Source organism: Drosophila pseudoobscura, chromosome X, assembly GCF_009870125.1.
Source record: "Drosophila pseudoobscura strain MV-25-SWS-2005 chromosome X, UCI_Dpse_MV25, whole genome shotgun sequence".
Taxonomy (NCBI): domain Eukaryota; kingdom Metazoa; phylum Arthropoda; class Insecta; order Diptera; family Drosophilidae; genus Drosophila; species Drosophila pseudoobscura.
In genome coordinates this window covers 2,349,926-2,373,535 of record NC_046683.1, presented here as the reverse complement: position 1 = coordinate 2,373,535, position 23,610 = coordinate 2,349,926, and the positions used below count along the sequence as shown (strand labels likewise).

Below are 23,610 nucleotides of genomic sequence, written 5' to 3'. Positions count from 1 at the left end.
GGCCATATACCCGCATCACTGGCCCTCAAGGGTGCGTGGCTCCGGCAGGCCAGGTGTTCAAACAGCCCAGATACATTGGATCGATCGCCAGGAGTCGCCTGCAGTGAGGGGCGGGCGGATCGAGCCATCGATCTTTGAGGGACTTTTCTCTCTGATTACTTCTGCCGCCGAGCTGCTGAGTGAATGATTCATTAGTTGGGCATTCATTTGGGTTATTCACATGCTTGAGTGGCTCTTCCACGCCGCGAACACCCTTCGGTTTAACGTTTCGCTTTTATGTGTGCGTTGCCTGGACTTTTATGTCCTTGAGAGCCGGCAGAGAGATTATCCGTGAGGGCGCTGGGAATCTCAGTCGAAGGAGGGCTCCCTCCCCCTTGGATTTGGCGCGGGGATGGGGGAGGGGGTGGTCCCCACGTCCACCCATGAATTATTTATTTGTGCGGGGACATGAATTATTGTTATGAAGTTTATTGCAAACAAATTGCGTCCTGGGACACTGGGAAATCAATAGCAAATAAATAAAAGCGCCAACAGTTTTTGTGGCTTTTGCGCTGAAACAACAGATCCCCGATATTCCGCCACAAGAGAGAGAGGGAGACAGGGACACAGAGAGTGCGGGGGAGCCGGCAGATGCTGAGGGATACGATGGTCAAGATACAGATACGGGCCAGAGACAGCAGACAGCACACAGCAGAATGCCTCCTGATGAAGGCCCCTGCCAGCCCCTGCTCTCGGGGCAGAGCCATCAACAACATGCACAGGATATACAGGATATGGCTGAAGCGCTGCGGGCGATTCATGAAATTTAATGAAGCGGGGCGGCGGCACTACACTGAGAGAAATCCCCGAGAGCGGCGGAGCGAGCAGCGAAATCTGCGGAAGATTGTGGCCTGGCGAAAGCCCAGTGTCCTCCGATGGAGGGGCGGGGGCGGGGCAGGGGGGAGTGTATGATATGTTTTTGAAGTTGGCTTTTTAATTAAAGTAAATATTTAATTGAAATTGTAATTAGGAATTAGTTGCGGGCAATAAGTCAGAAGCAGCGACAGGAGGGGCCGACAGGAGGGGCCACCAGTCGATGACGAGGACACACGGGCGTATCCCTGTGAGGACCTGTCCTTCGCCCGTTTTTTTGTCCATCGTCCGATGACTGTGAAAAGGCAGCGCATCAATTTCTGATTAAAAAGGATAAACATTTCACGGAGCGGCATCCTCCAGGAGCAGGACGACGTTGTCGACGATGATGATGATGATGATGATGATGGAAATACACAATCTCCTGCTCATCCTTGCTGCTGCTCCTGCACTCTCTCCTGTCTCTGTGGCAATCACAAACACTGAGACATTAAGGATATTAAAAGCAACCGCAGCGACACAGCCACAGCCACAGCCAATGGCAAGTGACAAGTGGGCGTGGCCCCTGGCGGCAGAGAGAGAGAGAGAGAGAGAGAGAGCGAAAACGTATTCGATTTCAATAACATTTAGTGGCAATTTCTTTTGAAACCGTTTTTGCGCTTTTAACGACAGGCAGCCATCGCATTAAGCCACAGCCCAAAAAGGAGTGGATCCCCCCCTCCCCCACCCCCCCTGCGGAGGGAGCTGTGCCACACACACACACACATGCGACTAATGTCGTGCCATTTAGCTGCAAGTTTTTTCCCTTGCCAGGCTTCCAATTACATGCCACAGATACACGACACACACGATTGATGGAAAACTGTACTCATTTCCGTAATAAAGATTCAAACTTCTAGTGGAATTCGGGTCTCATTTATGGGTTTCTTCTTATGATTCCCAGCTGGAACTCTTGTGGTTTCCTTCATCGTTTGATGGGTATTCCCCACTATTCAGGAATCGCTGGCAGCTTTCGTAGATCTCGGCATTCCCATATCCCTGGATCCTGGATCCTGGATGAACGACCTATAGCCCCCCCCCCCCCCCAAATGGGTATGGAAAAGCATATTTAAATGAAGTGGAAACCATTTTATTAAAGATACTCCCGTTGCACGAAACTTTTGAATGTAAATTACTGTAATTTACAGGGCACTTACTTGCAGTGGCTGTGGCAGTGGCTGTGGCAGGGGCAGGGCCGTGTATCCCCCGGTATCCTGCAAAAGAAAAGCAAATCAATTACATGAGAGGCGAGGAGGGGGGAGGGAAATATCCTTCCCGTCGTCACCGTCTCCGTCTCCGTCCGACTAATGTTAATTCTTCGTTTCGTGCGCGGGGAGGGGGGGGGGGGGGAGGGGGGCAGGAGCTGAATGCAAAGTGGCATGCCACTGTGCAGATATTGCATGTACGAGTAAAGCGGCAGGATAACGAGACAGGATGAACGCAGAGGCGGGAGGGCAAGGCTCCGCCACTCTCTGTCTCTCTCTCTCGCTGTCTTCTCCTCCTCAAGGGGCGTGGCAGCAGCAAGCAACAACAACACCAGACGCCAGGAATATCAAGGTGCGCTCGAGAATATTCCCATTTCGGCAATGCCGATGCTGCACCGGAATCCAAGTCGAAGACGGAGACGGAGACGCTGTCCAATACAATTGCAAATGTGATGAGTGCCTCGAGGGGGGCACGGGCACGGCGCCAATCGATAATGGAATCGAAGGAATATTTCATTTCATTTCGTTTCAAGAACCGACTTTAAAATTAAGGCGCACTGGCACGCCATAATGCAAGGATATCGGCATCGTTGGGCGTTATCGATAACATATGCAATTGGGTAATCGATAAAAGTGCTTGACACATCGTTCGATAGATATTACCTTTGCAGATAATAATCGATTGATTTCTTTATCGAAATAACTTCGAATTCGATCAGTTATCGGTATTGATTGACATTTCCATCGAACACATGTCTCGCACGCTATCGATAACATGTATATTTGGCTCTTTCGCTATGGATATCTTGTAGCCACAAGATTTTCTGAGCAAAGATATATGTACCCCAGAGAGACCCCAGAACTATTATGAAACCTACACTAAATATCAATAAACGTTCCTACATGCATGCACGATGCGCTATCGATAGGCAAGCGATAGTACCGCTCTGGCTATCAAATGAATGCGAATGCATTGCTCCTTCCAAAGCCCCCCGCAGGGATATACAAAGAATGATAGACCCCGGCCAACCGTAATAAACCCATCCCTAATATCCTTAATGCCTTGCCGGGTCCAGAAAGTAATGCCCATGGCCTTGGGAGTCCCGACCAGTACCAGTATTCGTTGAAAACTAATTGTGCAGGGCAGGGCGCGATATAGAGGGCATGGATAATGGAGAATTCGATTATGGCGATATGGCACGACGATAGATGGCCAGGGCTATGCGATAGCCTGTGTCCTGTGTCCTGTGTCCGTCGTGTGTCCTGTGTCCTTGCCGCATCTGTGGGTTCATTAAATTAGTTGCATTAAATGCAACCAATACATCCTGTTGTCGGTTGTCGGTTGTCGCTGTCGGTTGTCGTCAGATATCCGATTGCTGCAATCGGATAAACCGGGCAGGGGGACGGGTGGACGGGGGGGACGGGGGGGAGGGCAGGGCAGCCCTCGGCATAGATAAATCGTTGGTAAATTTTATATAATCTAATAAAAAATTGATGGCTTTAGAGTGCGACGCTGCGAGCTGGCAATAAATAGCAACAGACACTTTTCGCCATGTCTCCAGTCTCCAGTCTCCTGCCTCCTGCTCTGCCTCTGGCTCCTTCGTCTTGGTCCTTGGTCCTTCCGCCTGCCGTCTGCTCTGCCTGCCAGTTATCCACTTTAAGCGATGTATGCGAGCGAGCGAGCGAGAACCGATGCCAATCCGTTGAAAAGCGCTTGCCAATAAATGATGAGACATCGGAGGACGAGGAGGAGGAGGAGCAGGAGGAGGAGGAGGAGCTCGTATGGGTAGACGGGAAGCGCATTAGCTGGATTTTTTCATGCAGCGCTGAGCTTAATGAAATGAGTTTGTCGAACTTATTGCTCACCGAGGCATGCAACATGCTAACCGAGGAGAGGACCCCAGAGCACCGAGCACATGAAGGTGAGACGAGGCTGGTGGGGGAAGGGGACTCTGCACTTATGCAGATACAATTTGCTTGAGGGCCCTTTATTTCTTGGGCACATTTAAAGTTGCATAAACAAGTTTGGTCCTCGATAAATGATGGATCAATTAGGTGGCAGGTGCAGCAGCAGCAGCAGGAGATGTCTATAGATACAGTATCTTATGTGGATATACGATATACGAGAGCCCCATAACGAGGCAGAAGCGGCAGATCAAACGAATCAAGGCAGGCAAGATCCCTTCATAGGATCCACCTCACTGCCCTTCTGGGCAGCTACTGGACATCGTGATCGGCCCCTCGGTCCAGTAGCTGCTTGCTCCCACGGCTCGCTGTGTACTTGGACGGGGCACGGGGCACGGGGCACGTGGCACAGGAACTGCTGCGGAATGTACTCGCCTGAGCCTTGCGGATTCCTCTTTCCCTCAGCAGGCAGCCCTTGCAGCCATGCCACGTGCCTCCGTGGCAGCTTTCGGTGGCCTATGGACTGTGCGGCGTTCACTTACGAGAAATACGGTACAAATATTCTCTAGGAGCTGCTGCCTTGGGGTCGATCTGCCAATGAATCTGGAAATATAGCTATGAACGAGGCACTGTGCCATCTGAAGATACTGCTTTTCAGGCAGGAGGCTGCGGTCTTCCCTGGGAAAGGTGGAATGAAGTTCCACAAGGCACTCAATGCCCCACAAGCGACCCACAAACATGGAGGAGATACAGAGAAGCAGAGATACAGATACACAGACAGAGCGCAGATACAGATACTCGTGGAGACGTCAGATTTGAATGAATCGTTAAGGGAAGAACCCACTCATACATGCTAGATTTAAAGCGCGAAAGTGTAAAGCAGTGCAAATCAGGGCCAAGCAGTGCCCTGCCAGGCCAGGCGCCTCCCTGTATGCTGCGGTTATCTCTTCCGCTGCAGCCAGAGAGAAACTTGGCGGCCCTTAGGGAGGGGAGGGGGACAGGGGGGGGCAATAGTTTTACGAGTACTCAACAATTAAGTGGGCCACAGGCCGTAGGTCGCGGGTCGTTGGCAAGTCAATCAGCCAATCAGCCATGACCCACTCAGAATGTGGGGGGGGGGAGGGTGGCTCAAAGGGGGCGGGGGGCGGTGGGGCTGTGGTGTTGGCGTGATAAGACGGGGCCGGCCATTGTTACATGAGCTGCTTCTTGGGCCAGAAAACTTTTGCCTTGGCTGCCTCTGCGGCCCTCCCTCCCCGCCCTCTGTGGCACTCCCTTTGCCTCCTTGTTATCTTGTGAACATTTCCAAAGTTACACAGAAATGGACCGCCCCCCCAAGCAGTCCCCCCCCCCAAGCCCCCGCCTCTGTTTTTGTCTATTAACAAATTGGCACGCGTCCTGGGTGGTAGGCGTCGGCGTAAAGGACTCGGGATCTGCAGTATCTGCTTAAAATGTTAGCCAAGGAAATATTTATTTATGACTGGAAGTTGAAGCCCCCCACTCATGTGTGTGTGCGTGTGTGTGTGTGTGGCAGTGTGTGTGGGTTAATGTTTTTATTAGCTTGAAGCTCGAGCTTCTCCTTTTTCCCAGGAAGTTCCCGGGGAGTACGTTGAAAACTGTTTGAAGACGAGGCAAACTTTATGCCGCTTCGCGTTTTATGATTCAGCGACGACGACGACGACGACGGGGGCGACAAGGACGACAAGGACGGCAGGGACGATGATGATGACGCTGTTGGATGATGATAATGATGATGGGAATGGGTATGGGAATGGGTATCGGTATGGGTATGGGGCAATGGTGATGACTGATAAAAAGGCGACACGGAACGCCCCGCCCCCCTTTCCCCCTTTCCCGCGGAGCATCTGCATATGTCTGTGTGCCACATTTGGCCCCTGATTGCCTCCGTTCGATACGAGGGCAGACAGAGGGTGACAGAGGGGGGAGAGAGTGTATTGACTCTCAAAAAACAACAACTCAGCAGATAGTCGTAATTTCTGGCCCCACACTCTGTTGGTTTTTTAATGCCTCCGCCTGCCAGGGGGTGGGGCAGCCCGAAATGGGCAATCAACCGAAATGTGGCACGAAAGGAGCCAGCAAGCAGGGGGGGGGGGGGGGCCGTGCCACAAATCAATGGCAAAGAGTCTTGCAACGACGACGTCGACGACGCCAGTCAGATTTGGAGCAGTCACTCAATGGGCGACGATGCTGACAGCCCGAAATGGGAATCAGACCGAGAATCGGAGAATCGGAGAATCAGATACCCAGTCGAAGCCCCCCTCCCCCCACCCCCGTCTGCAGGACACGTGTGTGTGTGTGTGGTAATGTCCCACAGGGCCACTTGAGTCACGCTAAAGAGGCACTCTCAGCCAGAGAGACAGACAGACGGAGTGTCCTTCGAGAGAGCCAGAGTGGATATCTCCCATGCAGATGCAGATGGAGGGAGACAGAATTCGGGCCAGCAAAAACCGCTGTCGGGCACGGGGCACTAGAGTAAGCTCTCGGTGTGGCAGTGGCAGCTCCTGGCTCCTGGTTCCTGTACCCCACTCGCAGCGCCCAAGGCAGACACACTCTCCCTTCGCACGCCCAGGCACACCTCTCAAAGGGCTTCCGCGAAAAGCCAGACCCGAGTAGGCCTTTCCTTTGGTGCTTGTCCCATCCGCAGATCCGGACAATCCGATCATCCGATCAGACGTTCCCAGATAGAGGCAGAGACAGAGGCACTCCCAGGGACTCCAGGGCCATTGTCACAGGCAGGACCCAGGCACCACTCCAGCAGCGACTGGCCACAGAGGAAGGAAGAAAGAGTAGATCTTCGCCGTGGACTCGTCGCGCCTTTCGCAGAGCCCAGAGGCAGCAAGCAGGCAACACTCGAACTGCTTGCCCCCGCACAGCCTCTGTCTCTCTCTCTCCCTCGGAGAGCCTCCACAGCCACAATCCACACCTCTGGCACATCTTCACATGGGGGACTATTTTCGGGGATTTGCTCCGCATTTCTAGTCCCCACTTGAAAGGATTTGGAAGTACGTACGGAGCGTACTCCGCCCAGGACATGGATCCAACAAATAAAACCGCCATCGTTAAGCGCATTCCAGGGGCAGGGCAGGGGCGGGGGCAGGGGCAGGGCCTAGGACCCGATTAATTGATTAATTAATCGGTAATTGATGCACGAATCGGGGGGCCGTGATTGTCCGGGGAAAGTGGCGTGGAGCGTCGGAGAGTTCATCAAGGGAGTCACGCGCCTGGCAATCGCTGAAACGATGAAACGATCGGCGGCTTTTGTGGAACGATGATGAGCCATCGAGGGGCCCCACCGCCCCACCATCCGCCTGATTATCGTTATTCATTTACTCATTCGTTGCACAAATGCAATGATAGTCCTGCAGCAGAAGGCAGAGCCCAGGCCGAGGCCCAGGAGCCGGAGGCCTGCAATCAATTGCTGCTGGCCAATGGGCATATCGATGTCGATGTCGATGTCATGTCCTTGTCATTTTTTTGTGTCAGATCCAGCCCCAGCTTCGGTTATGGGGGCATGGGGCATGCCGCAGATCATTGTCGATTGCACTTGGAAATGCATTTTCGGGGCAGGGAGGGGAGCGGGGAGCGGGCTTATTACGCCAGAAATACCAGAAATACCAGAAATGGCAAATGGCATCAAATTCAAATGCAAATGCGAGGGCGGACGGGAGGGAGGGAGTGCCCCCCCCCCCCCTGTCCGGAGACACAACTAAAAAGTTGATTTCTGGATTGGTCTGGCATTTGCATAAAATTCGACCGATGCACTGTCAATCAGTTTAGTCCGGCAGTCATTCATTCAGTCATTCATTCAGTGAGTGCCGCCGGTCCTTCATGGGTTTGTTGATCTGTTGACAATCGCCTCTGGTCGCTGGTTGCTGCTTGCTGGTCTCTGGTTTCCATTGAATGTCTATATCGAATGCAGTGTCCCCTCCCCCTCCCCTCCGCACACACACACACTTCTAGACACATATCAATCTGCTGCTGGACACAGAGCACACACAATCAGTGTCTGTAAATCAATGACAGCGATTCGTGCCTTCAACGAACGACTAAGTGCTACCCAGCATTTGAAGAGAGAGGGAGAGCAGTTGTCCCTAGAGGCGAGAGGGAGCCCTCGATCATCGATCAGCGATCATCCGCCTTCGAAGAGTGCCCATAGCCGCTTACTCCTTTCACCAATGGGTAGCAAAAAGTCAAGAAAATCAAATAGAAAGGGCACGAAGGGTCCCCCCCTTGGAGGGTGGAGGGTGGAGGGCGGCTCTGCACAGGCAAAAAGTCAAATGGATTGAATATTGAGTTTATGATGTTGTCGCTGGCAATTTTCGTTAGCTTTAAGCGGTTTGCCGTTGGCTGATGGCATGGAAGCTCCTGCCTATTGTTGTGTGCGTTGCGTATACGCAATATGGCCGGCTGTGTGCGTGTGTGTGTGTGTGTGTGTGTCTTTTGTCGATTATATGCTTCACAGAGCTGCCAACACACGCAGTTTTCGCACGCTTCACTGCGGGCAGAGGGGCAGGGGCAGGGGCAGGGGCAGTGGCAGTGGCAGGGACCTGGGCTGGGGCCCTGTCGCCGCGCCTTCTCTTCGAATGTCCCATCAAGGAGGGATGTGTGTGTGTGTGTGTTCGTGTTTATGGAGTCATGCAGTAAATTGAATTTTGCCCACAACAACGACATTAGCCATATCACAGGCTCTACTCTCTACTCTCTGTACTTCCTGGCCTTCTGGCGTCCAAGGCGCCGCCGCCGCCGCCGCTTGCCACAGAATTTTTCCCTTCAACTTTTTTGCGGCTTTGTTTTTGTGTGGACCCCACAAAGGGGTCGCCCTCGTCTTTGGGGGCTTTATCGCCGGCATAATTTTATATGCTCCCCCCTCCCTGGGGCACCCCCCCCCCCCTCCCCCGCATTAGCATATGGAATGATGTCTCTGTGCCATTTCGGGCTGAGGGCTTTTCGGCTCTGATTTGGCGCGATTTGAGCAGGCTGCCGTCAACAATAATTGTCTGAGCAGAGTACAGTGCGTAACGAAAGTGTATGCGGGGGACTGGAGGGCCCTCTCTGTTTGCTCTCGATTCCTGGCCTCCAACGATGCATCTCCGGGCAAACTACTCGCACTTTTGCGCTTTTCACTTTCCCACAGCCTCGGCCACGCCCACTTCCTGCCGCCACTTGGGCGGGGCCATCATCGCTTAGGTAATTTGAGTCAAACTTTATGCGAAAGTTGCAAATTTGCACCGCAATTTGAGCAAAGTTTTCTTCTTTTCGCCGAGGAGCATTCGAATGACATCATCATCGTCATCGTCACCAGAGTGGCAGCAAGGAGCAGCATCGCTCGTTGCAAATCGATAAGGGGGGTGGGGGGGGGGGGGGAGGGGGGGAGCACCCATCAACAAAAATCAATTTGCACTCGTCACAAAAGTGTGGCCAAGTGGCGGGCGGCGCATTTAAAACTAACTTGAATGACAATTATGCCCCAGTCCAGTCTCCGATTTGCATTTTGCCCTCAAACTTTTGCCCAACAAACAGCCCCCACCCCCACCCCCTCTCGGGCGATTGCTGGTCATTTTGGGGCAAGTTTTGCCACCGCATTTCACAGTCCATTGCCGGTGGCTGTTGTTTCTGCCGCTGGCGCTGCCGATGATTTGATTTAAATCATTTTTATTATTCCTGGCCGGAGATTGTGGGTCTGCGGTTGGGTTGTGAAAGGGTTCTGCCCGTTAGGAAATACACCCATCGAACCCCATTATCATCATCGTTGAAACTTGGTGTTGGGCCAACTTTGACCCAGAGAAATTCAAGTGATTTGATTAAGGATCCAACCGTCCGTCCGTCCAGGCTCGGGGCCAAGGACTCGTGTTAATTGCCATTTAATCGACTGTTTTATTTGCACAGAAGATTCTTCTGGCGATCAGGGCTCTCCCGGCCCGGAATGCGCCCAAAGAGGTGTCTTTGGTGGCTCTTGTCTTTGAATCACATTTAAAGAGTTCATTTTCATTCACGCCACGCGTGTGGAATGCGCGAAAGGCGTTCCGCGTTCCCGTTATGGGTTTTCCATATTGCTTTTGCCACAACACGGGGCACACACGGGGCACACACACACTGAGGCATTTGCATGCAGATGTGCGACCGACTGCCAGAATCCTTGTCTGCGGAATTACGCGCTTTAAAAACAATTTTGTCGATTTGCGCCCCTTCTTCTTTTTTTTTGTTTTTTTTGTCCTGCTTTTCTCCGTGCTGTGTGTGTCGTCCTGTGTGCTTTTGGTTTTTTAATATTTTATTGCGCATATCAAATTCGCATTCGAGCGGAAATCCCTAAACAGGGCCAAAACGCCTCTCCACCACCACGGAGGGAGGGAAGGAGGGAGGGGGGAGGGGGGTGGAGGCACTGTCAGACAGACAGACATATGCACGTGCTTCTGTCACTCGCTTGTTGGTTGCCGAATCCGAATCCGAATCCGACTCCGTGAATCCCCAGCCACGGACTGCGGGCCACGGGCGGCCCTCGAATGTTTATGAATACATTTCGCTGAAAAGTATGAGTGCACATGGGTGCGGATGCGGGTTAGTCGTATGAATCGATGGATGGATGCGTCTGCTTACCTTGAGAGGCTTGTGCCGTCGCCTTTGCTGTGGCCTCAGGCGCTTACTGGAAATCAGCGTGCCAGAGTAATCTTTTATTGATTCCAAACGGACTGTGATATCTGCTGTTGTGCACGCGATATACAGGCGCATCCTTCCCCTTACAGACTCGTCTCCTTCCCAGGCGCGGTTCAAGGCGCTGGGACAGAGCTCTGATCGATTATTAATCGATATATTTACAGTTAATTCAATGAAAGCAGAGAATAAAGGCTTTAACGAACACTTACTTCAAGCCACAAAACGTATGGCATCGATTATTAATCGATATACATCAAATCACTGGATACTATCGATATTAGATAGAAACATGGGTCCCCAGGCACAGCAGCTAGGCAGTAAGTGTCTCCAGGGGCTAACGATTAATAAGACCCTTCGATTAATAATCGATATACATGAAATCTTTAAAAATGATCGAAACTTAATTGAAACACGTGTTCGGGGCACTTATTGACGCCATTTTCAGGATAAAGATGCTGCTGTGCCATCTCTTTCGAATAGAGCCTTGTCTGGCCGAAAATCAGCTCTGCAGTGCGTGCAACCAGGTGGAAGCACAGTGCCTGTGGCCTGTGGCAGAGCCGTAAGCCTGGCAATATGCTGCCTGCAGGTAGCCCTCCGACTGACAGCTTAATAGTTTTTTCCCAGTCAATATTATGCTATTTCGTGATGCAGCCGCACACGACCGACCCCTGAGTTGTGGCTGCTGCTGCTGTCTACCTGTTGGGGCATCCATCCATCCAGCACTTTAGTTTTCTTCGTGGTGGCACACGCCGCACGGCGGCAGGTTCTTCTTCGTCCAGGCTACCATTTGGCGAGGCTCATTTGGCTCTTGGAAATTTGATTTCGTATGCAATTTCGGGCCAGCTTTTCCACGGGTCGTCCAGGGCCATCAAATATGCAGATTTTATGCCAGAAATATAATTTTTGCTGCATTAGCGGCTGCCACTGGCCGGGAGGTAGGCAGGCGGCCAACGCTGCGTATGCGCGATATTCGATTAAGCCCGCTTTCCCCCCGCAGAAAACAACAAAAAAAAACAGGAGGGTGGAGGAGGAGGAGAGATTTTTTTTGCTGCCTGCATTTTGTCGGGGATTAAAGGCCACGACCGAAACTATCGGTTAGGGCTAATGCGAGTGAAATTTAGTGGTGAAAGTGCGGCCGGAATTAGCGAATAGTTTTTGGAGATTTTGTGGGATTTGACGTTGGATTTTTGGTTCGAAATTGGATATTGGATATTGGAAATTGCAAAAATGCATCCATGATCAAAGGATTTGCAAAACAAAACAGAAGCAGAAGCAGAACGAAATGCAACCATTGGAAATGCATTAAATTCGAAAGGGAACAATATGGAAATCGCATCCAAGGAGCCAGGAGCCAGCTGCATAAATGTAAGCCCCCAACAACCTCTCCCTCCCCCCGCTGCATCCCCTAAAGCCACACACATTTCACATGAATCCCGGTCCCAAGCCCCAAGCCCCCAGCCCCAAACAAAAGCTCAAATCTCACGTCGCAAATTAGGTTTTCTTTTAGTTAATAGAAACATCTATAATTTCCGATTAGGTCCCGTCCCCATTCCTGCCCCCTGCCCCCTCGCCCATCCACATCCGCAATATGAGCTATTATCTACTTATGCCATTTGGCCGCCAATTTCCATCCAAAAGGGAAATGCGGCCGGCCCGTCCGTCCGTCCGCCGCTAAGCCATGAAATAAACAATGAGACAAAAACTGCCAACGCGGTGAAATTTGCGAATACCCTGACCATGGGGCAGGCACTGAGGGACTTGATGCAACGTTCGGAAAACGCAGAATTATGTGACATTGGGAAATGCTGTATAGAATACATCTAGAAATAGTGTCGTTTAATATCATATATGATTAGGAGGTGCCCAGGCAGAAACGCCCATCGACCGACGGACGAATGGATGAAGACCTGACTAATTACGAAAGAATGCCAAGATACGACTCGCTTAATGATCTTTTACTATACAAATAAAGATCTAGAAACATACCACAAAAAAAATACTATAAAAATACCAAAAAATACCATACAAATTTAAAAAAATACTATACAAAATATCAAAACATAAAAAAAATACTTCAAAAACCCATAAAACACAAAAATACAGTGAAAACTACCAAAAAGAAAACCTATTAGATGAAAAAGGGCATAGCTGATTAATAAATACCACAAAAATACTACACATACACATAAATACCAAAAGAAAAAAAATAACTAAAACACACAAAAAAAAAAACAAGAAAGAAAACCTATTAGATGAAAAAATACTAATAAAATACTACATTTAATACAAATAATTACCAAAAAAAAACAAAAAGAATGTCATAAAAAACCAATACCAAAAAAGAACGTAACAGAAGTATGCAAACAAAGTGGAATAATAAATACCAGACATACTAAAAATAAACGATCCCTGAGTGATACCAACTTAATACCGACATTAGGTCATATCTTTGCAGTTGTTTTTCAGTGCATCGAGATTTCGGTGCCGAACCCTTTGCTGTCCTTGAGGGTCTTGCCCGCCTTTTGTCCTCGGGGGCAAACGACTTTGAATTAACATAAAAGAATATGCGAGGACATTCGGAGTTTCGGAGTTTCTTTTTTTCGGAGTAGAACGACTCGCAGTTATGACGGCAGGGACTGTCTGTGTGTGTGTGTGTGTGTGTGTGCATAAAATCAGATATCAAAAATTGTTTACAAATAATTTAATAGCCCCAACGCACGCACGTCACGCATTTCGAATGTCCTGCCCACAAGCAGGACACACACACACACACACGCACACACAGAGCCAGAGACATACATACATGCAATCCATAAATCGGCTTTGTTGACCGGAGGACTGGACCATGCATTGGTATTGGTGCCAGAGATTTGTTACCTCGTCCCACTCTCCACCCCCACCACCACCCCCTCACCCTCCGCCTACCCCTCTCTCCGTTTAGCTTATGCCACTGACTGCGGTCACACGAACGGACAAAGGACCCTCTCACTGCCGGGTGCCACCCTGCCACATGTGTGTGTGTGTGTGTGTGTGTGTGTTTTGGTCATAAATAAAATGTTAGTCCGAAAACAGTGTAAGCAACTCATGTTAGGCCGAGGGACTGTGGAATGTGGGGCACTGTGGGGCACTGTGGGGGACTGTAGGGCAGCGGATGCGACTACACGACATTAGGCCGAATTAATGCGCGCAAGGACTTAAGTCGCAAATTTATTTCTATTCAACATACGAGACAAAACGATAGGCCGCAAAACAAGCGATACTCCCCGCCAGCCTCCCCTTCCCGCCCCTGCACGTGCACTGAGAAAAATCGGGCACTGAGCACAAGAGAGTCTCAGTCTCCCATCGGTTGCCTATCCACAGCTTAGGCCTTTGGCAATTCATATAGAGAGTTTTCTGGTTTTAATTTGGGATTATTCTACTGACATTCTGGTATTTTAGAGACTCTGTTTTCAGTATTTTTTAGCGTGCATAATGCTAGTATTTAACATGTGTCTATTTTAGCATGTGTCTAGCATTATTTGGTATTTCTAGTATTTTTGGTGCTTATTCCTTCCTTTTTTGGTATATTTTATATCAGTTTTTTCTTGTTTTTTTGGGTATTTTTTAAACTGTTTTACGGTATTTTTCAGGTTTTTTTGGTATGTTTTTTAATATTTTTCCGGTATGTGTTCTAGTATTTTTCTCGTATTTGTACTGTAATATTCCTAGTATATTCATGGTATATTCAGGCGTGTTTTATCCTTAGGTATTCTTTTGGTATATTTCGGGAACATCCATCCCCATACGATCCATTCAAAAAACTCAATCCTCTCGAACGTCTATGTATCTCCCTCCTTGGATTCCTCTCAGTGTGTGTGTGTGTGTGTGTGTGTGTGTGTGTGGGTGGAGGGGGGCGTCGGGGGCACCCTGAATGTTTGTGTATGTTCTGTTGAACATTTCGGCATGACAGTGGAAATCCGGCGATAAATGTTACCAGCAAATGTGCGAGTGCCTACCAAAACTGGTCAGCCGACTATTGGGGTGGTGCGGTGCTGGGGCGGTGGCAAGTGGTTGGGACGGGCCGGGCCGGGCCGGGACGTAAATGCTAACTGGTACAATTTAGGTGCTCCATTCTCCATACTATTCATTCAGGGGGGAGTGGACGACGGCCGACGACCGACGGCCGATGGGCGATGGGCGATAGGCAGGGGTCCGTCCGCCCTGCCGCTCTCCACACGCTTTGTGTTAATTTGTGGACAAATTTGTGCGCCGCAACGGATGTACGGTAGGAAGGGCAGGATGGAAGAAGATGGGTGCTGGGTGGTGGATGGTGGCTGCTGGATGGTGGGGATACCACCCATTGTCTTCCTGTTCGCATCTAATCCCAGGGATCAGCAATCGATAATGAAGTTGCCGAAAAACACACGCGCCAGTGTCATAAGTTAGATGGAATGGAATGGAACGAGATGGGATGGGATGGGATGGAATGGGATGCGGATCCGACGCCACTGTGGAAGGGGGGGGGAGGGGGAATGGGCAATGGAACACAGCGATTTGTTTGCTGCAAATCCAGTTATCGATGAGCTTTCCTCATCGATGCCGACGATGATGGGGCATGGAGATGGAGATTGTTGCCTGGCCACTGTTTCAATTTATGTTAACCATGGAACAACGAACAGGAACAGGAACAGGAACGGGAACGGGAACGGGGAACAGGGGCATACGCTACGCACGCTCCGTTGAGTCCTGCTGATGCCCTCCTGTTGTCCTGCTCCTGCCCTGATTCATGCATTTGCTTACGACTTCCACAGGAGTCCACAGGACCACACGAAAGTGGAGAGTCGATTGAGGGGTGCGGAGTGCGGAGTGGAGGGGCTTGGATTGTTAAGAGAGTCCCACAAATTGTCGAATTTATTGTATGGCAGAGCTTAGCATCGGAATGAATGCCGTTGAAAGGCAGCCCGAAAATCCCTGTTTTTGGGGGGGGAGTCTATTGCTTACTTCAATTACTGCTAAGCAATTTTCCGGCTGCCAAGATATGTATCTACCGCAACGTCCAATGCGATTGTTACACCGAAAATTCAATTCAATTTGGTGGATTGTGCACCTCTCTGAGGTGCCCCCATGGAAGCGAAGGAGCACAGGCGATCTGCTCGACGATCGTGCTTCAAGCGAGTCAAGTCTCAAGCCGAATGTTTCCCGAAATGACGGACTTTCCCTGCTTCCCTGCTAAGAAGCCGACGATCGACAGCTTCATCGCAATCAATCTGCTCATGAAACATTCGCTCGTTACTTCAAGTCCAAGCGATGCCCACTCGTCGCTCGTCACTCGTTTCTTAGCGGGAAACCCCCGTTCTGGTAGGTCTATCCTTCTCCTTTTCTGTAATTACAAACATCTTTGCCCTGCGCCCAAGGGCCTCGAGGAGAAATCTGTTGAAAATTCAAGTCAATAGAAATTTTCAGCTACATTAGCCGTCCGGCGAGGAGAGGAGAGCGGAGGCATGGCTTTTCCGGCTGGGGTTGGGGTTACGCTTTCGGTCTGGGGCTTAACTTTCAATTCATTAGGCCATAGAGTCACACAGTCACACGGTCGGAGCCGAGGCGAACGATGTGACAGAACTTTTGCCGAATGGCCGAAAACAAAAGCTAAATACAATCAGCTGTAAACAAAAGCCTCGCCCGACAGGGGCGGCTCTCCCCAGAAAGGGGTTAAGCGGAGAGGGGTAGCCTAAGAGGGGCTCTAAGACAAATTAGTTGCAAGTTGCAAGCGGCAGGGTCGGGGTCCGGGTCGGGGGGCTTGTGCTGGAGGGGCTCCTCCCGGTTTCTTTAGAGTTTTGTGGCAAAACGAAGCTGGAAAACTTTTCTTAGGCGCTGCCAAAGTTCCACCTCTCTCCCGCTCGCTCTCTCTCTCTCTATGGCTATCTCTGTCCCTGTCTATCGGTTCTGTGGGCATTGTTTAAAGTTTTGTGCAAATGTGAAATAGAATTGGACAACGCAAAAAGGCAGCCAGGAGCAGCAGCAGAGCGCCACTTGGCTAACAGGGAAAACTTTTCCCTTGCACTTTCATTACTTTTCTTTCTTCCCGAAGCCGAGCTGCGGCTGTGGCTGGCGCAGAGGTTTCCCGGCTTCGTGGATGCTGCCACTTTGGCAATGCGCGAATTAGCCAAATAATAAATAAGTGCACGACAAAAGCGCCAAAAGAGGGAGGAACAATTTTGGAACAACAATGAAATTACTTTGACTCGTCGCTGCGCTGTAATGCCACCCCCCCCCCCCCCCCCTCGGCGTAGGGGCTGGAGGGGGGGGGGCACAAACTTTGTGTACTTTTGTATGCGAGTGCAGTGTGTGGCAAGTTGATGATTCCCCCCTCCCTCTATCACCCCACCCACACGAAGAAATAAAAATTGCATTTCGGTTTCTCTAGTTTTTCGTCGTGCTTCCCCCCCACCGCCCCCTCCTGCCGTTTGTCGCCTGCCGCAAAAGTTTTGCTTATGTCCAGAGCAGGAATGGGACCCCCCCCCCCCCCCAGTCTTACCTATAAACCCCCCCCCCGTGCCCCGTGCCCCTCTCTGATGACCCCTACGGCTGCCACTGACACAGTCATCATGTCGTACTGACCAAATGGTCTGGAGATGCTCGAGAGATGCTCGAGAGATGCTCGAGAGGAGGAGAGTCTCTAATTATTTTGGCTGACATTGCAAGTTCGTTTTATTATTTGAACTTTTGATAAGAAAGTTGCAAGCAGTTGCTCCGCCCCTCCGTCCCCCCCCCCCCCCCTCTCGTTCTGTGGCAAGTTCTGTTCTCGGTTCGCTTTTATTGCCACAGATAGCCCACAAGTTTCCTTTCCGCTCTTCTGGCCTTAAGTGAGTGCACTCATGGCCAAAGTTTTTGTAACTTTGAATATTGCTCATACGCCCCCCCCCCCCCCCCCTCCACGCCCTTTTCTCAGGAGATTTCCATGTGGCAGAAGGGCTTTCCATCATCATCAGTCAGTCAGTGAGTCAGTCAGTCAGTCGGTCCAAATGCAACTTGCGGAAAAGAGTAGGTGCCAGGGGCGGAGGCTGGGCCCCTAATGAATTTTTCATGCACTTCCTGTTCCTGCAACGCGCCCTAACTTCATTTGTGCCACACCAAAGACGCTACAAGTGCGAGCCACGCGGTGCATATGCGTAATCCTCCACCGAAGCCAGTCGGCGGGGGGCACGAGGGGCATGGCCATGGGGTGGCATATGAATGCAACTTTGCGACTTGGGGATCCGTTTAGTTGAACGGAAGTCGAGTGCTTTGGTAATTTGTAGCAAACTCCTCTTGTGGCACACTCCCCCCCCCTTCCAGCACACACTGGCAATGGCTGCTCTGCTCCACTCTGCTCTGCTCTGCTGTGGTTGTTGTCCTTTTGTTTTGAATGAATTACGCTGCCAGATCCCCAGGATCAGCTTAAGTGTGTGCTTAGGGGGAGGGGGAGGAGGGGTGGGGGCACGGTGGACGGTGATGGGGCTTCAAGTTTGTATTCGAATGAAATCCCAAGATTTGAGCAATTATTTGAATACGACACAGAAGTGCATCTGAGCCACGAGCCATCGTTTGAATCATTCAATTAGGATTCATCGGAGCAAGTAATCGGTTTCAAATGAATCCAGACTCCTCTGCGATTCCAACGACCCCATACAAATACAGTATTTTTCTGGTATTTTTTAGGTTTTGGCGTATTTTCGTAAAATTTTTCTAGGTTTATTCCAGTATCTTTATTATTTGGTATTATTTGGTATTATTTTTCCGCTTTCGTAATTTGTTTCTGTTTTTCTTCTTATCTAGCATCTATCATATTTTTTTAGTAGTTTTTATTATTATTTTTTTTTTGGTATTTTATGTCTATGGTTTTTTTTTTCAGTTTCCTTTCTGGTATTTTTGTAGTACTCCATGTTGAATTTTTTAGATTTTCCTTTTTCTTATAGGCTTATGTTGGTATTATTTTAGTATTTCTTTTTCTAGTATTTTTCTGATATTTTTCTAGTATTTTTTGTTTTTCAGATCCTTTTCTGGTATTTTTGTGTTCTTATATTTTTCTGTGATCCGTACATCACTGAAAAGAGTGCTGTCAATGGAATAAGTATCGCATATGCAAATGTGTGTTGTAATAATAAATGAATAAAAACTCAATCCCTCGAACATCCCCTTAGATTTCCGTTCTCTTTGAAATTGAAACATGAAAAAACAATGCAAGAAAATCACCATGAAACCTGTTGGAGAGAGCCGGGGAGCCTCGCCGCACAATCTATTCGTGGGACTGGTACTCGGACTCCGAAAAAAAATTATAAGCAGAGCGGAGCAGAGGGAGAGGGAGAGGACATGCGATTGCCAGACGGTAATCACGATAATTTGCATGCCGGCCATACCCCAAAGGACATGCCCAGGACACAAAGGATACGTGTATGCAAGGCAGTGAAGAGAAGAGTTTCAAGTTTCGAGGGGACGTGAGGATGGGTCCTTCAGATAATACCAAGAATAATTTCTAATTAGAAAAGCACACACACACACACACACACACACACACACACACACACAGACGTACACACGAATGTAAGAGTGTAGAGGAAGAGGGCAAATATTTAACGAAATTATTAATGTACATAAGAAAACTGGAGACAGGACGAGCGAGGACGAGAGATGATGGGAATACGAGCCCGGGCACGAGCACGAACAAGAGGCATTCATTACTCATTTAAGGAGCAAGCCCCTCCCCTCCCCTCACCACCCTCCCCTCCCCAACCCCCAAAATGTAGGCAACATTCCGGCAGCCAGTACAGTCCGCACAAACAATTAAAAACCGTAAATGTCCCCACATGACAAAGTGTGAACTTAATTTCATTTTTGTAATTTACAAATGCAACACACAGCGGAGAAAGCAGAGAAAGCGGAGCAGGAGCAAGGGCTGGGGGAGGGTCCTTGATAATGGCCCCAAGGAAGTGGCTGGCAGCAGACGAAAGGCGAAAGAACTAAATATAAATGAAAATGCTTTCTCTGCAAGCCACAAAAACAAGACAGGAAGCAGGAGACAGGACACAGGACACGGCACAGAAAGAGAGAAAGCGAAAGAGAGAGAGAGAGAGAGAGAGCAAAGAGCGGCAGGACCAAAGCCACTGCCACTGCCACTGCCAGTGCTGCTACTCCTTCGACAGTAACGAGCCAAACGAAGCGCATACACAAATGAAAGTAATTTTCCAAATACTTATGTGTGCAGCACTGCATCTGTGTGTGTGTGTGTGTGTGTGTGTCAGCTCCAGCTCCAGTGTATCTGTGAGCCAGCAAGCTAGTCATTTTTCAAAGCTTAATTTCCACAAACAAGCAAAAAGAACAAACACAAAAAGACAGGGGAAAAGGGAAAGGGAGAGGGCGAGGGGGACTGAGACAGAGACAGAGACAATAAAAACCAACTGAAGGAAATGGAATGCCGAAAACAAAACAAAATACAAAATAAAAAACACCAAACAAAACAAAGCTTCAATGTAATGAAGCCGAAAACAAAAGCAAAACATTGGCACAAGCGTACGCCAAACAAAAGGAGAGGCAAGCGACCCTGCCGATACCCTGTAATCGCAGAACTATTTCCGATCACAAATACTACAGACCTCAACCGAAAGATGACTCCCATTCTAAGCGTTTTCCTCGACTTTTATCACATCTCTGGAGCTCCAACGAAAAGGGAAGACCCCTCAGGAACGAGCGGGAAGAACACTCTAGTAATGGCTATACGAGAATTAATCAGAACCCACTTTTTATTTGCAGTATTCAGTATATCTGGCATTTTTCTGGTATTTATTGTATATAGCAACTATTTACTATTATGTACTATTCTTTATCTTGTATTTTTTGGTATTTCCTGTCGTTTAAATTCTATTTTTCTAGTATTTTCTGGTATATGCATACCAGTTTATTTGTTTAGTTTTTTTTTTTTGGTACTTTAATACATTGTTTTTTGGTATTTTTCTGGTATATTACATGTTATTTTAACGAATGTTTCGTTTTTATAATTTCCAAATATTCCTGTATTATTTTTCTAATATTTTCTACGTATATCCTAATATTTTAATGGTATTTTTTTGTAGTAAGTTCTGGTATATTCATAATATTTTCCTTTTATTTGCTTAACTTTTGCTGTTGGTCTTTTCTGGAGTTCTAATGGATTTTTCTAGTATTTTTCTGGTATTATATAATTTTTCCAAATTATTAGTTTTTGTAATTTACAGTTATTCTTTTATTACTATTTCTAGTATTTTTTAGTATATTCTGAAATTTTAATGGTATTTTTCTAGTTTTTTTTTCTGATATTATTTCGTGGACTTTTTTCGTGTATTTTGTTACTACTTATGGTATTTTAATGGTGTTTTTCTAGTATTTTCCTGGAGTTTTGCTATGATATTATTTTGTATCAAGGTAATCGAATCCAAAACACCTTTTCACAACGGTATCAACGGAGGTTTAGAGGCAAAAAGAGATGCCCAGAGAAAATGAGAGCAAAATGAGTGGAGCAAGTGCAAGGGAGGGGTTGGGGGGCATGGCATGCCAAACATTGAGTACTTTTCAAGTGCGAGGAGAACAGAACAGAACAGGAGACGGACACACTCCTTCGAATGCAATGAATATTTGAGCAAGGAGTGGCGTCTGGTGCAGCTCCTGGTGCCTCTGCTGCTGCAGAATGCTGGAAAATGATTGAACGAAATGTACGAAATTGTGAGACTTATGAAATGAAATGGAGAAATGTGGAAATGGGGAAATGGGGAAACGAGGAGGTACGCATCAAAAGAGTTTTATAAATTAAGAAGAAACGATTTAATTGCAACTAATGGCCCCTTGACAGGAGGGAAACATTCCCGAAGACCGGCAGAACGAGTGAGTGCAGTGAATGGACTAGATATGTTCCCTCCTCTCCACTCTGGAGTGATTTCTGCAAGGGTATACCCCGGTCGGGGGCTGGGGGGCAACCATTTTGGGCCACAGATTTAAATTCGCCGGCGAATCTTCCGTGCCCCATCGTCTGGGAGTCGCTTATCTGACGCCTCTGACATAATATATGGCACAGCCCCACAAATGAGGTTTACCTAACACACGTCCCCTCGTCCCCCCGTCCCCTCGTCCCCTTGTGTCCCCTTCTGTGGCAGCAATTACATGTCGGCTGATGGCTTGGCTTTGCTTTCAATTTGGTTGCACTTTTCGGCTGCCAAAAAGGGGGGCAAAAAACTGTTTTGATGCGCTCGCATTTCTGGCATCGTTGGATGCGGTCAAAGATTGGCCGGAGATTGGAGCCACCAGAAAATGGAGCCACTGGAGGAGCCACCCCATAAAAATCGTCAAATAATTAGCAGCCTCGGAACGGAAATTGATGCGGACTTGTGGCAGGCATCAATTTGTGGCACGGTCCATCACTGAATTATGAATTGATGAAATTTTGCCTTCGGTTCTGTAATTGAATCGCCTGCCCCAATCGCCTGTTGCTTGCCCCACACAGCGTGCCCCCCTTCCATCCCTCAACAATTTGTGGCTGTCTCGAAATGATTAATTTATTGAAATTTACGCTTATTGTCGACGTTTGCCAAACACACATTTTATTTATGTTCCTTTATGCCGATAATTTGTCAAAAAGTCGTAAATTATAATATTACAAAACCCGCAAAAAGCCCCGAAAAATCCAAGCATCAGAGCCGGAGAGAGAGAGAGTCACAAAGGAAAATCCTCCCCAGGGAAAACCGAGGGAAAGGGGGGGTGGGGGCGGGGCAGAACTTGTTAGCTTTTGGGCTGCGGAGTGCCCAAAGTTTTGCACAAAGAAATTTCCCAAAGTTGAGCTGCGACGGAGGTGGGGAGGTGCCTCCGATGGAGGGTGGAGGCTAGACACGACGATCAGACATGTTCGCGGGAACGTGGTGGATTGATCGTGGACTTGCGGCCTTGTAGGCACTCGAAGGAGCATCGAGAGGGTGGCCTGGAACCCGTGAGACGAGCGTGTGAAAGCAGGCGGCGAGTGGCGAGTGGCGAGTGGCGAGTGGATGCCATTCAATTTTGCTTGCGGTTGAGTCGTAAGAGAGATGGAAATATGCTGCGGAATGGAGGTGGAGGCTCTTGTGGTTAGGCCACAAACTTTGTGTCCCCCCCCCGCCCCCCGTGTGGGGCAGGGCAACAGGCAGGCAGGCAGGCAGGCATTTCTGGCAGCGTGGCAACGATAACGCCTTCAATTATTAATTATTATCGCCGCAAAGCCAAATGTAAAAGCCTTCAATTAAAACTTACGCACACAAAAAGTGCAGGCCGGATACCTGCACGCACACACACAGATACACACACAGATACAGATACAGAAAAAGATACAGATACAGATACAGATACGGGGCGGAGGATCCTTTTGCTTTGCCCTGGCCAGTGCATTGCTCGACGCTTGCCCCAGATTTCAGATTTCTTTTTCCCGTTTCCCCTCCCATTTCCCTCTTGCTGTTGTTGTTTTTGTTAATGATTTATACAAGGATTAATTTATACTCACTAATGGATTTCAGGCTGGATGTACAGGCGGTCCTGGCAGTGTCCTGGCAGCGGCTGTGCGTCCGGCAGCATTCAATATTATCAATTACTCAGGCAGCCTTCGAGTCTGCAAAAGCAACAGCAGCGAAAAGAAATTAAGGAAAATTAATTATGGCCCAGTAAGCAGCCGCCGCATGCAAATTGCTTCGTATTTATTGGATGGCATCGCATCGCATCGCATCGGTATTACTACTATTTTCCCGAGTATCTACCACTACGGATCTACGCATCAGTGCTCTCCCTCTCTCCCCTCTGAATCGCATTCGCATTCGTTTCAGGTGTCGCGGGTCGCGGGTCGACGCTCCGCTCATAAAAATCAACTAATTTGCACACTTTACGCCATGGGAAAAGTCCTTTGCTCCATTTGCAACCATTTGGATGCCACAAAAAGCGA

The 23,610-nt window shown here is 48.9% G+C and overlaps 1 protein-coding gene across 3 annotated transcripts in view; it reads right to left on the bottom strand.

The window, feature by feature from the left end:
* The window catches only part of LOC6902283 (chaoptin), a 180,475-nt gene that overhangs the window by 101,285 nt on the left and 55,580 nt on the right, over positions 1 to 23,610 (bottom strand). For 2 of the 3 annotated variants that reach the window (XM_033385612.1, XM_033385611.1), the window contains exon 3: positions 23,179 to 23,283. The exons of the other annotated variant lie outside the window; for it this stretch is intronic. The gene's annotated coding sequence lies outside the window, so the exon portion shown is untranslated. The remainder of the gene's footprint in view (positions 1 to 23,178; positions 23,284 to 23,610) is intronic. 3 annotated transcript variants of the gene reach the window in all.